This window comes from Myotis daubentonii, chromosome 1 (assembly GCF_963259705.1).
Source record: "Myotis daubentonii chromosome 1, mMyoDau2.1, whole genome shotgun sequence".
Taxonomy (NCBI): domain Eukaryota; kingdom Metazoa; phylum Chordata; class Mammalia; order Chiroptera; family Vespertilionidae; genus Myotis; species Myotis daubentonii.
This window is the reverse complement of record NC_081840.1, coordinates 129,065,855-129,082,544: the sequence shown is the minus strand read 5'-3', so window position 1 is coordinate 129,082,544 and position 16,690 is coordinate 129,065,855. Positions and strand designations below refer to the sequence as shown.

Here is a 16,690-nt window from a genome sequence, read left to right as displayed (position 1 = left end):
AAGCTCCCCAAATGTTTGCATGAGACCCCCATCATCCCAAACCTGCTGGCGCTGTTCTCTTGCTTCCTCCAATCCTCATTCATATTTGGAGGAAGCGCATTGTCCGGAGGGGCTCTCTCCCACAGGAGCTGTAGCCCCAGGGACTGGAGGAGGCAGCAGAGGCACCGATGGTAAAGGTGGAATCGGAAGCTTCTGGTAGCCTTGCCCCTTCTGTCTTGATTCCCCTGCCACATTCATCCACTCCCTTTCTGGAGTGGGCTCTAGGCAGTCCCTAATTAGGGAACACAGACTGAAAGCAGAGGCAGACATTTCCTCCGGACCTTCAGTTATATAATGATCTCTAAGTTGTTTTCCTACCTTCTTCCATGCCTCTATATTTACCTTTCTTTCCTCAGAAAACCAGGGGCAGGTTTTACTTACAAAATCCAACAAATCGAAGAGCTGTTGATACCTCACAGAACAGCCCTGTGCTTGGAGCATAGCCTTCAACATGGATACATATAAATTCTTTTCCTGAGATCCTGAATTTCCCATGTTTTACCCCTAGTTATATCAATGAACTTCACTTCTTACTTTCCTTCTTGTTTTCTGCTTCACTGGAGCATCCTTTCACCTGACAACCGAAGTTCCCCCTAACTCAGGCCCCACGTTGAGTGCCACATGTGCCCAGCCAGCTCATCCTGAGGGAGCGTGGCGAAGGATGAAGAAATGACAGACAGAGAATAAGCTGGGTCTAGAGGTGGATCTTCCTGTGTCTAGCTGAGGCCACAGGGAGAGATCCAGAGGCAAGCTGAGCCTTTATTTTATAGCCAGAGGTAAAAAGGTAGTGGTCACCATAGGTACAATGTTCTTGTGAGTTTCACATGTTTTGGCAGGGCTTGCTGCACTTCCCTCAGCCCATTAGCTACCCAGATAAGATCTAGGGAGCATCATAAGGTCAAGCCTAGTTATGCTAAGAGGACTGTGCCCTCTAAGCTGGGACTTGTTTGTGGCTTTGCCAATAGGCCAGTCTGAGGCTTAACCCTACAGCTGTGCCCTACAGAATGAGGAAGGTGGAAGTCTGGGAGGGGCCCCCTGCATAGTGCTGGAGCTCAAGTCAGAGCATCCTTGAAAGGTAAATGACATAGGATGAGAGATCAAAGCCTGAACAAGTTCAGGAGGCATCCATACAGCGGCAAAAGGACAACCCTGCTTGGATTTTCAGAGCCCGATGGGAGAAATCTTCTGCAGAAGAGGTGTCACAGCGGTCTGGCAAAGGATGGGGTGCAGAGGGCCTACAATTGGAAGGGACTACAGTGGAGACAACCCAATGTGAGGTGTTAAAGTCCAAGTGGGGGTAAAGAGGACATGTGCATAGGGGCAGGGACAACAGAGACTGGTTACAAACAAGAAGATTGAACTATTAATCAAAGATACTGATTATGGGAGACAGCTTACTGTCAGAAAGGAAGTTAAAAATTAAAAGGGAACAACTGGAATGAACATTGTTGGATTAGACTGGAAGTATTGGTAAGAAGTCTTGCTTTTCAATATGTTTTGATACAGAATTAGAGATTAATGTATGCATGTATGCATGTGTATATATGTACACACATGATTCCCTGCTGCTCACTGAGGGCTATGAGCAATGACTACCCCAGTAGCAATATGCACACCTATCACCATTTGTGCCCAGATATTGGTTTCTAAACATCGCTGGCCCCTGAAAGGAATCAGGGCTTTTATGAAAAATGGCTGATTCTAGGACTGGGGAAGAAAACTACAGGATGAGCTTGGAACATCTTGTTGTCCAGAGAGGAAGGAGGTGCCCAAACAATAATGAGGACAGGTCAAAACACATGTACTCACCTTGAAATGCTACCGCTGGCCAAATCAGGGGAAATTAAGCACCAAAATAATAAGCTTTCTCTTTTCCCTCACTTGTTTGTTTGTTTGGTGTTAAGCATTTATCAATGTAGAAGGAATGAAATAATAAGAATATCATTTGGCAAACAACATAATAACAGATTTATGCAAGGATAATCAATGGATGCTAAATCTAGTATGTGAAATTTTGGTGAGTAACAAAATATTCACAGACACTCAGAGTACCTCCACACAAGGTATTTGTGACACACAAAGGTAAATAGTACCTTTACTGTGGACTAATGTGGCAGACACTTTGTAACCACATGATGATAGTCAACACTGGCAGCAATGGAGCCGAGCATGTGCCTGCAAATTTGCTGCATGGGAACAAGTCAGCATTCCTGACATTCCTGCCGACATGGCATAACATGAAGCTACATGAAGAAACTTCAGACAGACCTAAGCAGAAAGTCTACAAATAACTGGCCTATACTCTTCAAACTGTAAATGTCATTCATGAAAAGCAAAGGAAGTCTGCAGAACTGTCCCAGATTAAAAAAAGACTAAGGAAACAGGACATTGGGCATAACACATCATCCTGAATTTACTTGGACTATAAAGGATATTATTGAGATAATAGAAAATATCTGGGTAAGATCCAAGATTAAATATTAATACTGACCCAATTTTAATTCATTGATTTTGATCATTATACTACAACTAGAGGCCCAGTGCACAAAAATTTGTGCACTCGGGAGGGTCCCTCAGCCCGGCCGGTGCCCTCTCGCAGTCTGGGACCCCTCGGGGGATGACCACCTGCTGGCTTAGGCCTGCTCCCTGGGGGATTGGGCCTAAGATGGCAATCAGACATCCCTGTGGCAGCCCAGGAGTCCTTGGGGGATGTCCCCTTGCCAGCAGGGAGCAGGCGTAGCTGCAGTCAGACATCTTTAGCGCTGCTGAGGAGGCGGGAGAGGCTCCCACCACCACCACAGTACTGGCAGCCATCAGCCTGGCTTGTGGCTGAGCAGAGTTCTCTCTGTGGAAGCACACTGACCACACTGACCAGGGGGAAGCTCCTGCATTGAGCGTCTGCCCCCTGGTGATCAGTGTGTGTCATAGTTATCAGTGATTCCCAGTCACTCTGCTGTTAGGGTCAATTTGCATATTACCCTTTTATTATATAGGATAGAGGACTGGTGCATGGGTGGAGGCCGGCTGGTTTGCCCTGAAGGGTGTCCTGGATCAGGGTGGGGGTCCCACTGGGGTGCCTTGCCAGCCTGGGTGAGGGGCTGATGGCTGTTTTCAGACTGGCCACAACCCCTTCAGGGTGGGGGGTCCTGCTGTGGTGTCTGGCCAGTCTGGGTGAGGGGCTGATGGATGTCTTCAGGCTGGCCACAACCCCTTCAGGGTGGGGGTCCCCACTGGGGTGCCTGGCCAGCCTGGGTAAGTGGCTGAGGGCCATTTTCAGGCTGGTCACAGCCCCTCAGGGTGGGGGGTCCTGCTGGGATGCCTGGCCAGTCTGGGTGAGGGGCTGATGGCTGTTTGCAGGCTGGCCACAGCCCCCAGCCACCCAAACTCCCAGTGGAGGCTGGCTAGAAACAGGTATCTGGGATTTATTTAACTTATATAATTGAAACTTTGTTGCCTTTTGCAGAGGCCACATTCGGCCAGAGCAGGCTTCCTCCATCTCCGGGGCAATCAAGACTCCTGCTTCCTCCAGCTCTGTGGCTGCCAGCCACAATCTTGGTTAGGTTAATTTGCATATAGTCACTCTGATTGGCTGGAGGGCGTGGCATGGGCGTAGCAGAGGTGAGGTCAATTTGCATGTTTCTCTCTTATTAGATTAGATAAGTATTTATTTTAAACTATAATAGTTTTTAAAATTTTAATACAGCACTACTAATAAGATACCAAATGCACTTTTGGACTGCTGTGGTTCTTTTGCTTTAATTAGCATATTTGTCTTTTATTAGTGTCGATTATGTAAGATATTTCTATTTTCTTAGGAAATGCACACTAAAGTATTTAAAAGTAAAGAGGTATCATGTCTGCAACTTACAAATGGTTCATATATTATATCTAACAGACTTACATTTACATTTATTTAGTTAATAGACAAGAAGGGAGAAAGGATAAAGTAAATGTAGTAAAATGTTAACATTTGGGGAATGGTTTTAGGAATTTTTTTGTGCTATTGTTGTAACTTTTCTATAAGACTGAAACTTCTAATACAAAATATTTCTAAAATAAAAATTCTAAAAATAATTTTAACAAATTATAACCCATTATATGAAATAAACCACGAATTCATATTGATAAATGAATAAATTAAAAGTTTAATGAAGAAGAGATATTTACACTGACTCTAAAAATTTCCCTATAAAGCAATAATTGTGAAGTGAAAAAAGAAACATTATAGTGGAGAAACCCAGTAGATACTGCCTTCACTGATCAACATTAACATCACAAAGAATGACAAATCAAAACTGTAGATCACATCACAGGATGCAATGAGAAGAGTATAGGACTACTTCTGTGATGCTCTTGCTAAAAATGTCTGATCTAAATCCTACAGAATAAAAGCCTAAAATGCTAAGTGTCTGGTCATCTGTTCAACCAATCAAAGTGTAATATGCTATGGTAAGGCCAACCACTTGCTATGACATGTACTGACCACCAGGGGGAAGACACTCGACCCAGTAGATTAGCTTGCTGCTTGAGTCTGGCTGATGAAGATGGGCTGGACATGTCCTGGAGCCCTTCTGTGGTCCCTCCCCTGCTGGCCAACCTCCCGCATCCCCTCTCGCAATCCAGGACCACTCAGGGGATGTCAGAGAGCTGGTTTTATTTTATTTATTTTATTTTTTTTGTTTGTTTTTTTTGTTTGTTTTTATTGCTTAAAGTATTACAAAGGGTATTACATATGTATCCATTTTATCCCCCCGCCCTAGACAGTCCCCTAGCCTCCCCTATCACCCAGTGTCTTATGTCCATTGGTTATGCTTATATGCATGCATACAAGTCCTTTAGTTGATCTCTTACCCCCCTACCTCCTGCCCCCCAACCCTCCCCGGCCTTCCCGCTGCAGTTTGACAATCTGTTTGAGGCAGCTCTGCCTCTGTATCTATTATTGTTCAAAAGTTTATAATGGTCTCTATTGTCCATGAATGAGTGAGATCATGTGGTATTTTTCCTTTATTGACTGGCTTATTTCACTTAGCATAATGCTCTCCAGTTCCATCCATGACGTTGCAAATGGTAAGAGTTCCTTCCTTTTTAGAGCAGCATAGTATTCCATCATGTAGATGTACCACAGTTTTCTAATCCATTCATCTACTGATGGGCACTTAGGCTGTTTCCAGATCTTAGCTATGGTGAATTGTGCTGCTATGAACATAGGGGTGCATATATCCTTTCTGATTGGTGTTTCTGGTTTCTTGGGATATATTCCTAGAAGTGGGATCACAGGGTCACTATGGAAGACAGTATGGAGTTTCCTTAAAAAACTGAAAATGGAACTCCCAGAGAGCTGGTTTTAGCCCAATCCTGCAGGCCAGTCTGAGGGATCCCACTGGTACACAAATTCATGCACCGGGCCTCTAGTATTATCATAAGGAAACATCAGAAAAATCCATGATCTGAAATTGAAGGACGTTCGACATACATTAGTTGAACTTCCTCTTCAAAGGATTCAATGTCATGAAAGTCAAGGAAAGACTAAGGACCTTTTCTAGACTGAAGGAAAAGAATAGACACTACAGCTCAATGGAACCTATGGATCTGAACAGGGTCTTCATGCTATACAGACAAGTGGCAAAATTTGAAAAGGGTGTGAGGATGAAACTATAGAATGTATTAGTGCGAATTTTCTGGTTGTGAAGGTGTTATGGTAGACAGGTGGAATGTACTAAAGCATGGTGGCACAGTGTAACAATTTACTCTCCAATAGTTCAGGGCAACAGAGTTCTTTGAACTAAAACTTGGAACTATCTGTAATTTTAAGACTCTTTCTAAAAATTCATTCAATAAATGGAAAAGTAGAAAAGCCTTAGGCAAACTTTATTTCCCCCACAAGGAAAAATTTTTAAATCTGTGTTTAAAATTGCATAAGTCCAATGCCACTATAACAATTTTAATATAGCTAAATAGGAGCCATAGCAGCAGATACCAAAATTATCTCTGTCTAAATCTTTAGGACCAAATATTGTGATAAAATTGGAATATGTAAAAAAATCTATCAACTAGCATCACTAAAATATGAATGACAAGTTGTTTGCTTTGATGTTGTTTAAACAGTTGGTATTTGGGCAATTTGAATATGTATAATTCAATAGTGCTGGCTTTCACTTACAAAATCTGCTTAAAACTTACTTAGATGCCCCCAAAATACCCCAGTTTAAAATACTATATAAATTTTCATCAAACATATGATCAAAAAATTTTTTCTTTAATAAAAAGTTCATGTCATGTGTCTAATGGAAAACAAAATGTTATGTAAACAGTACAGTAAATAATTTTTTACTGTTTATGTTTCAGATCATGTAATGTTTCAGCAAAAATCTCTTTATACTCTTTTTGTGCTTTCAAAAGTAAATCTTGACATGAACTTGACTGACTGATCCTACAGATCCTACAGGACAAACTCTGTAGGATTCAGCTTCAAATTTAGCAGCACCTGGAAAGAAAAAGAATTGTATTCTTTAAACTACAACTAAGTATAAGTGTTAAAAACAATAAAGACATCTATATCTGGGTATAATACACAACACAAGAATACTATGAAACATAATTATTAATTCAGTTGTTGCACACTGTATTAATTGGTATCATGGCTAAGTATCAGAGCTTCTGGTTTTCCCCATATTCAACACCATGCACTAAGGTAGTGTGACAAGCACTGGAGTTACAAGATGAAGATGACACAGCCCACCCCTGAATAATCACCTATATATATAAATGGCTAATATGCAAAGTGTCCCTTCAGGAGTTTGACCAGGAGACCAGAAGTTCGAACGCTGCTATGACGTGTGTTGACCACCAGGAGGTGGCGCAGAATGAAGCAAGGCCTCGGCCTGGAGCTGGAAGGCCCCAATTGGCCCTGATTGCCAGCCAGGCCTAAGGACCCTACCTTTGCACAAATTCAGGCACCGGGCCTCTAGTTTACTGTAAACTGAAAAAACAACAAATGAGCAGGCAATTTCCACTCAGAGTCACAGAAACCACCAACCAATATAACACAGGGCCCTATTGGAGCACACAGAGGAGACATCCCAGTTTTGTGTCAATATTGTCAGCTTTGTGATGGAGGTGATATGTAAGTTGATACCTGATGGACCAAAAACAAAGTATGCCAGAAAGAGAAATGAAGCAGATGCCAGAACTAGAAATGAGGAAGAACATTTGTGGAACTGAAAATGTCTAGTTTAGCTAGCTGCTAGAGCAAAGGGGCAGAGTAGCAAAGAGAAGGCTGCATTATTTGGCAACAACTAAATGGATTTCAGTGTTTTTACTCCACACAAAGGGATTTGGAGTTTTTCATGAGGGTAAAAGAATGCCAAGTCAATGACTGGAGTTTTGAATATTGCCCCTCAGTTGACAGTTATATGAACTGTAACTGCTTGACAGTATTACTAGATGAGTCTGGTTACTTGGCCTTATATCACTAGTAAAAACACGAGAAGTGATGAAGCCAGTTTTCTGACCATAGTTTCAGTGTGCTGGCCAACAGTCCACAGCAGAGGGAAGGAAGAGAATAGCCAGAAATGAAGAGAGATGCATACGGGTAGACTTTTGAGGTCTTTAAAGAGCTGTAGAACATGGTGATTACATGTGGGATAAGTATATTCTTCCTTATGACTGTTTATATTTCACATTTTTCATTCACATGGAAAAAATATTTAATGCAGTATATGTTATCCAAACATAGAAACAGATGCCATTTCCTATTCTCAGTTTATTTACAAAATCAATGATATCTAATAAATTTTGGCAACATACCTTCTTTTCGTTCTCTAGTTAGGGTTTCTCCATACTCCTGCCATATCTGAAATAGGTCAAATATTATTTTTAGTATTTAAGTTAAATAAGAGACATTATTAGAGGAATGATATATAGCTTATGAAATGTGTCCTTTAAATACTACTTTTAGAGGCTGGAGCATTAGGGATTGCACAAATAGAAAAATAATCACATAAACAAAATTAATTCAGACTCATTTTAATTTTAGATAATAGAGAGCATGCATATATAATGATATTTAGATAAATCTGATAAAAATACAATCACTATTGGTCCACTGAATAACCATAACTTCAGAAAAGTAATATTTGATACCATTGGTTTAAAGAAGTTTAAACAAGTCAAGTCATATTTAACACTGAATGCATTACTTTGCGATTCCAAGAAACACTGCTATTTATAAAAATTTAGGTTTTTGTGAGTTTTTTTATTTTTTTTACTTAAATTGATTTTTCTTTTAAATGATCTTTACAGCCCCCTTTGGGCCAGGTGCTGCTAGCCTACAGGCCCCTGAGTTGCCTTTCCCTGCTGGGGGGCGGACGGAGAGGGCTGCCCATGGGGGCGCTGAGGGGCCACACAGGGTTCTGTGCCTCGCGGCCATGTTGCTGGGTAGGGGTCTGCTCCTGGTGGCGCTTCAGCTTCGCCTGCCCCTCTTGCCACTCCTTCCTGATCCCCAGGCCCCAGCCCAGTGGTTGGTCCTGGCACAGCCCAGGCCAAAGCAATGGGGACCCTTCCGCGGTGTACCTGGAGCAGAGGCCTTTGTTGGGAAGAGGCGGTGTCTGGTGTCTTCCAGGAAACCGGATGGAGCCCGTGGTGACCCCTGGAGACCCTGTTCCCAGCGCTGGGGATCCAGAGGCAGCCTGACTCGGGCTGTCATGGATATGCTGGTGGAAGTCTGTGTCGTCATTCTAAATCATGAAAAAGCCCATAGGAGAGATAAGTGACTTCGGTCTCAATATATTCAGATGAGTCTGTTGCTTCACATTTTGCCCTTGTCACTGTTTTTTGATGAAGACATCAAAAACGCTTTAAGGATTCAGAGAAAAAAACCCCTTTCCTAAAGAAAAGAGTAAGATTTTCGGAAGAAAAGCTTACAGGCGCTCTATTAGATCAAAAAACATGCTCTGTGGGCCGAGAACAAGTAAATAAGGTTTTATCATGCATGCTGAGAGGTTTGCGTTGATAGAGATAATTTAAAAAGAAAATTGGGTAAAATGAACAAAGACAACCTGAATGTTTAAAAGTATTGAAGGAACAGCAGCAGTCTAAAGAAGCAGAAGTCCTCAGGCTAAGAACAGAGATGGAAACAGTGCAGGTGATAGGGAATTTAAATCCACCTTCATCAAACTGGGAGGTGGAAAAGCTAAGTTGTGACCTGAAGATCCATGGCTTGGAACAAGAACTAGAACCGATGAAAAAAGAATGTAACTCTCTCAGAATAGAGCCTCAAAGAGCCAAACAAACACATCCGTCTCAGGAAGACAATCTGCAGAGCAGAGCTCTCCAAAGACTAAGCATTTTAAGTGATGATACCCAAAATGTATACTGGGAGCTGAAGGGACAAATATCTAATTTGCATCTGGTGACTCAAGTACAGATTGAACTGAAAACCCCAACTGCAATCAAGAAAGCCTGTGCCCCGTAGGATTCCCGTAAGACCTTGGCAAAGACAGCACAAAACTGCACTTGACAAATTTCACTGCAACAAACAAAAGACACCCCCCTCTCTCACCAAATGGCAAACTCTTTGTCATACCACAGCTTCCCCTTTACCAGGAGATGGAAAGGTTTTATCAGAGAAAGCAGTTCCCCATCATGCACAGATAATGAGAGACCCATTCCTCATGACTGCACAAACTCTCAGGAGCATTACTCACATGGCAGAAATACCCTGGAAGATAATCCCCAAGCCCTCCTAAATCAAGTGAGACAGCATTTGGGGAGACTAAAAATGAAACGTTGCCTTTACCCATCCTGCCACCACCGCATGACTTGGATCAACATAATCAAAACTGCCTTTATAAGAATGAATTCTGAAGAGATCTGTGACTTGGTCATGAGGTTGCTGCACCTCCCCCAAGGGCACTCTTGGGAAATTCTTTAATAAACTGAAAGCGGGATTTGCTTAAACTTTTGCCAAGTTCCTCAATGTACACTTTGCACATACTGTAACGTATTATGTAGTTGATTTGCCAGTAGGAGAGAGCAAACTTTCATCTTCACATTCTGTCTAACAATCATATATATATATATTACTAACAAATTAATAAACTTGTTTCAAAAAGAAAAAAATAATAAAAAAATGAGCTTTCTATTCTTATACTTTTAGAAAATTAAAAGCTTAAGATATGTTCTATGCTATTAATTTTTCAATCTAAAATTACAAAAGTGGTACTGTCATAAGGTCACATGAAAATTCTACTGGCAAAAAATAACTGAAACTATGCTACTGTATGTATTACGACTGAGACATTTCTTTATTCATATGGACAACAAATGTTTTAGAAAATCTTTGATTTGAGGAATAAAAAAATCAATATATGGCTGGGTCACGTACCAGGGTCGCAGGTTTGCTCCCCGCCCCCAGTAGGGTTGCATGAGGGAAGCAACCATTAGATATTTCTATCTCTCATGGATGTTTCTCTTTCTCTCTCCCTCTCCTCCCTCCCTGCCACTCTCTCTGAAAAGCAATGGAAAAAGTATCCTCAGGTGTGGATAAACAACAGTAACAAAAATCAATATATAATCCTATAATTGTAATAACCTTGTTTTCTTTCTAAAAATTAGAGCTAAATTTGGAAACAAACGATTATAATTATAGTCTACTTAATAATGAAATGTGTGGGAATACTTCCAATTATATTAAAAGGGTCCTGATCTAAAGTGTTCTTAATAAACTTCTTCTTAAAAAAGGTATCTTTTCACTCAATGCCTGAAACAGGGTTGAAAATAGTATACTGAGCATTAAACACTGTGGTGATCATTATCATGTGATACCCAATGCCAAATTTCAGGTGTGAAGACAAATTTGATGACTAACATGTTCCCCAGTATTTTTGGAGGCTGTATCTATTAACACTTATGACAATAGCATGATAGACAGGCTTTATTAAATGGATAATGTGGCAACATTACTAGACAGACTTTGTAAAATAAATAGGTTGATACTAGATAAAGACCAAGGCCTTTATTTAATCAATTTTATGTCACCATTAATAAAATAGGTATTATATGAATCACACTTTTACACAACTTGAATTAAGAAACTACCCATGGAACATTATTATCTGTTCCCACAAAAGCTCCTTTCCTAAATATTTACTTCTGTGATGTTTATGCTTATTTCTAGGTGAGGATTGTGTCTAGACGGTGGAAGGAGCTTGAAGTTCCAACATTAATAAGGAGAACACATCTGCCATTTTATTCCTATTGTGTCATTTTCAACAATATAAAAAGGTGGGAAAAGTATACACATTAAAACAATGTATCAGCAACATTCAATTCAAAGGATTTGTCATTAGACGGATTTTTCTCAGAACTGGTAGTTCCCAAACTCCCATAGGAATCTGTTTCCCCTGTGGACACCTGCAAGATTGCAGAGCTTCAGAGTCTCCATCCCCCCTTAGTTAGGCAGCTCGATTTGTCTGTATTATATAAAACATTTCACGCAAATTCTAAAAATAAAAGTTCTAGTCTAAAAAAATATTTAAGGTATGAAAATCACTGATTTGTTTTTTTAATTTTTTATCAAGCATATATATGTCATATTTCATGAAAAGTTCCATAGATTTCTGCTTTCATACAAAAAGCATAGTGAAGGTAAACATGAACAAACTGGAAGAAACCAAGATGGCGGCATAGGTAAACACCAGAAATTGCTGCCTCGCACAACCACTTCAAAATTATTTTGATGATGTCCAACAAAAATGGACATCATCCAGAACCACAGGAAGGCTGGCTGAGTGGAAATTCTACAACTAGAAGGAAAGAGAAAAGCACACTGAGACTCAGAGGCGGTGTGGAAGTAAAGTGCAGAGGTAAGGAGGCGCACTCGTAAAGGGCTGGCAACTGAGGACACGGTTGTCTTTTTCAATTGGGAGGGAGTCTCAAGTTCCTGACTGCTCTGAACTCCAGTTCTGGGTGAGTCTCTGGGGACCCGGATTCATACAGGGAGAAACTGGACTGTCTGGCATCGGTTGGAACTCGAGGGCGGCTTTCTTGGAGAGGTGCTTGCAGCGATTACCTCAGGACACTGAGATGCGGGGCCTCTTAGGGTAGGACTGAGGAGCAGCCATAGCTGCTTGCTCTGCCCTGTTGATCCCCTGAGACCCCGCCCCACCCAAGCTGTGCGCAGAGGCTTTAGCATATGAAAGGCCTGGCCCTTTGCAATCTGAAAATTACCTAATGAACTGCAGCTGGGTCAGAGAGACTCAGAACTTCCAAAAGAAGGCCCAAGGCTCCACAGCAGCTTGCATTGCTTCACAGCTGGGCCTCATCTGGGCACCTCCAAACCACAAACAAAGAAGAGGAATATGCAGATCTCTCCATAGCTCCTGCTGGGTAGCCTCTGGCAGAGGCTAAATTAGCACCTCCTTAGAGATCCAAGAGCCAGTGTACCCATTGGTCAGATTTGGACCATCCAGATTACAACTTCTCAGATTCATAAGGGACACACTCAGGGTGCAGACTCAGTGAGCACCAAAGCCCCACTGAAGCAAGTTTTGCCCCAGAAGGGTGTCTCCAGCACAGAAATTCTCCCACTGCAGACACTGTTGATTCTCACAGCCAACTGGCCTAGAGGTCAATTCCTCCCAGTGATACCTACAACAATCAAGGCTTAACTACAACAAGACTGTGCACAAAGCCCACAAAGGTGTGCACCAAGAGTGTCCACCTCAGGTAACTGGAGAGGCTGAGCCACTGGGCCCTATAGAACACCTAGCACAGAAAGCCACTCTATCAGCACAGGGAAGCAGCCAAAACACAGAGACAAAGAAACAGGTCACAAAAAGAAAAAAGAATCCAAAAATATCAAGATAGTGTAAGGAGCCTCTGGGACAAATTCAAGCATACCAACATCCGAATTATAGGGGGGCCAGAAGAGAGAGAGGAAGATATTGAAAACCTATTTGAAGAAATAATGACAGAAAACTTCCCCTACCTGGTGAAAGAAATAGACTTACAACTCCAGGAAGCACAGAGAACCCCAAACAAAAGGAATCAAAGAGGACCACACCAAGACACATCATAATTAAAATGCCAAGAGCAAAAGACAAAGAGAGAATCCTAAAAGCAGCAAGAGAAAAACAGTCAGTTACCTACAAGGGAGTACCCATATGACCGTCAGCTGATTTCTCAACAGAAACTTTGCAGGCCAGAAGGGAGTGGCAAGAAATATTCAAAGTGATGAATAGCAAGAACCTAGAACCAAGATTACTTTACCCAGCAAAACTATCATTCAGAATTGAAGGTCAGATAAAGAGCTTCACAGAGAATAAAAAGCTAAAGGAGTTCATACCACTAAACCAGTATTATATGAAATGCTGAAAGGTATTCTTTAAGAAGAGGAAGAAGAAGAAAAAGGTAAAGATACAAATTATGCACAACAAATACACATCTATCAACAAGTGAATCTAAAAATCAAGTGAATAAATAATCTGATGAACAGAATAAACTGGTGAATATAATAGAATCAGGGGCATAGAAAGGGAGTGGACTGACTATTCTCGGGGGGGTGGGGAGGCGGGGTTTGCGGGAAGAGAATGGACAAAAATTGTACACCTATGGATGTGGACAGTGTGGTGGGTAAGGGCAGAGAGTGGGGTGGGAACTGGGTGGAGGAGAGCTAATGGGGGAAAAAGAGGAACTACTGTAATAATCTGAACAATAAAGATTTATTTAAAAAATATATTGTAATAATTATGTATGGTGCCAGGGGGTGCCGGACTTATGGGGTGATCACATTGTAAGTTATATAAATGTCTAATCACTATGTTGTACACCTGAAACAAATGTAATATTGAATGTCAACTGTAATTGAAAAAGAAAATTACAAATATATCAAAAATAAGTATGAACAGAGACCTCTGAGCCCAGAGGGTCGGAGGGAGACCGCGTGGCAGACAGCCGGGTCCCTTGGGACAGGCACAGCCCCTGACGAGGGAAAGGAGAACCTCGGGATTCCTGGCGCCGCCAGGGAAATTGAGAGCTGGGTTCTGTGATCACGGAGGACTGAGCCTAAAGGGGGCAGCCTGAAGAGCTGACCTGACCATGCAGTCCCGGTAAGAGAAGAAGCTTACAGAAACCAAGCCTTCCCCGTTTCCGTGGCAGGAGTTTGTTTGTTTGTTTTCACTGAATCCTGTTCATGGGACATTTCGGATACAGACACTCACCTGTGCTGAAGAGAGGGAGAGTGTGCTGAGGAGTGGAATCTGGGGAGAGACTGGGGAGAGAGCGGGAGCCGGGAGAGGTGGCAGCGAATTGAGTGCTGAGACACCCCTGAGCCCAAGACTGGGGCAGCCACTCTCTCCAGAGAGTGAGACTCCTTCCCCCAGCCCCCAGGCAAGGAGCACAGCCACACCCAGATTCCACCCTGTACGAGATCAAGGATTAAAATAACCTTATCAGTCCCTGGGAGTTAACAGGGTCTGGCCTATAGAGGGATTTTCAATCCCAGCAACAACACAGCACCAGTAACTAACTATTACGCAGTCAGCTCTGGGCAGTGAACTTCCACTGGACAGAGAGGCCCTATAGCCTCAGAGGCCAACCCCAGAACACTGCCACCCAGAGGCTGACCCACAAACTGACTCTGCAAAACACAAAATAAGGCAGTCTGGGAAATAAATGCGGCCTGCTTTACAATAAGGACTGTGGTTTACAACACAGAGGAACAGTATATCGCAGGGAAACTCAACACTCTCCTGAATACCTGGCAGGTCTAAGGCGAGCCACACTGAAGAATAGAAGAACCGAAGGACCTTCACTACTGCAATTTTTTTTTTTCTATTTTCACCTTTTAACTAAGAAACCAATTTTTTTTCTTTTTCTTTTCTTTTTTTTTTCTTCTTTTTCCATCAACTGATTTTACCCTTTTAATTACTACCTTCTTATTTTTAACCAGTATTATTACTGCTACCATTTTACCATTTTTTAAAGTGCCATTTTATTTTCTCTTTATTTTATTTTGGGATTAGTGTTCTCCATTCTATTTTCATCGTTATATTATTGGTTGTTCCTAGTTTGCATTCATCTCTAGGGAACTGTTGCTGGAATTTGTTGGGATTAATGGCTGTTCTATAGGAGTATTCTCCTCATATAAAAAGTCTCTTCCCCTCTTCCACTTCATTCTCTCTTTTCGCTCTATTTTTTTTTCTTTTCTTTTCTTTTCTGGCTTTTATTTCCCACCCTCCTTTTTCCCAATTTTATTTTTGCACTCCTCTTTTTGGACCCTACTTTCCTTTTCTTTTTTCTCTTTTATCTTTTTCTCTCCCTTCTTCCTTACCCCCTAATTCTCTTAATTCGGGTGGTCACCTTCATTTGGGATTATTAATATCGTGAATATATTTGTGTATAGTGCCTGGTACGTGGTGCCTTGTTGTGTTGTATTTTGTGCCTTTAAATCAACGCAGCAGATCCAAGCAACAGCAACCTCCTGAACACCACATCCTCTGCTGAGGAACAGCAGCTGTAAGTGAAACCTCGCCCCACCAGCCAGAAGAGCCACCACAGCTGTGAACAGCACCCTCCAGAGGAGCTGCTGCCAACTGAAGAGCAGCTGCTACCGCAACCGCCCGAAGAGCAACCACAGACCAAGGAGTCACTGCCACCAAGGGAGCAACCCCTGAACGACTCAACGTCTAGATATGTCAGTGAGATCAAACATGGGTAGACAAAGAAACCCCCAAAGGAAAGAGAAGGAGGACTCTCCAGAAAAGCAGCTAAGTAATACAGAGGCATGCAATATGACAGAAAAAGAATTCAGAATAAGGATCCTAGAGTGCATAAACCGGATGGAGGAAAAAATCAACAACCTCCACAAGAAGCAGGAAGAAACAGATGAAAAAATCGACAACCTCTGCAAGAAGCAAGAAGAAACATGAAAAAATCGATAACATATGGAAGAAGCTAGAAGAAACAGATGAAAAAATCAACAACTTAAGTAAGACCCAAGAAGAAATGAAGAGTAATATAGCTGCAATGAAAAACTCCATTGAAAGTATCAACAGTAGACTAGGAGAAGCGGAGGACCGAATTAGTGAATTAGAAGACAAGGAAGCAAAACACACCCAAAATGTACTGCAATTGGAGAAAAAAATTAAAAGACAGGAGGAGAGCCTAAGGGAGCTTTGGGACAACATGAAACGAAACAACATACGAATAATAGGAGTACCAGAACAACAGAAGGATGAACAAGGATTAGAAAACCTAATAGAAGAAATAATATCAGAAAACTTCCCTGAGGTGGGGAAGAAAAAAGTCACACAAGCCCAGAGAGTCCCAAACAAGGTGAACCTGAAAAGACCCACACCAAGACACATCATAATTACCATGGCAAATGTTCAGGACAAAGAGAGAATCTTACAGGCTGCAAGAGAGAGACAGAAAGTCACATACAAGGGATCTCCCATTAGATTGTCTAACGATTTCTCAACAGAAACACATCAGGCCAGAAAAGAATGGACTGAAATTTACAAAGTGATGCAAAGCAAAGGACTGAATCCAAGAATACTCTATCCAGCAAGGCTATCATTCAAACTTGAAGGGGAAATAAGAAGCTTCACAGACAAAAAAAGGATAAGGGAGTTTATCACCACCAAGCCAG

The 16,690-nt window shown here is 41.8% G+C and overlaps 1 pseudogene; it reads left to right on the top strand.

Annotated features, from left to right (window-relative positions):
• The first annotated feature begins 8,613 nt into the window (after positions 1–8,613).
• LOC132213310 (5-azacytidine-induced protein 2-like) lies at positions 8,614–10,109 on the top strand (annotated as a pseudogene).
• Positions 10,110–16,690: the final 6,581 nt, after the last annotated feature.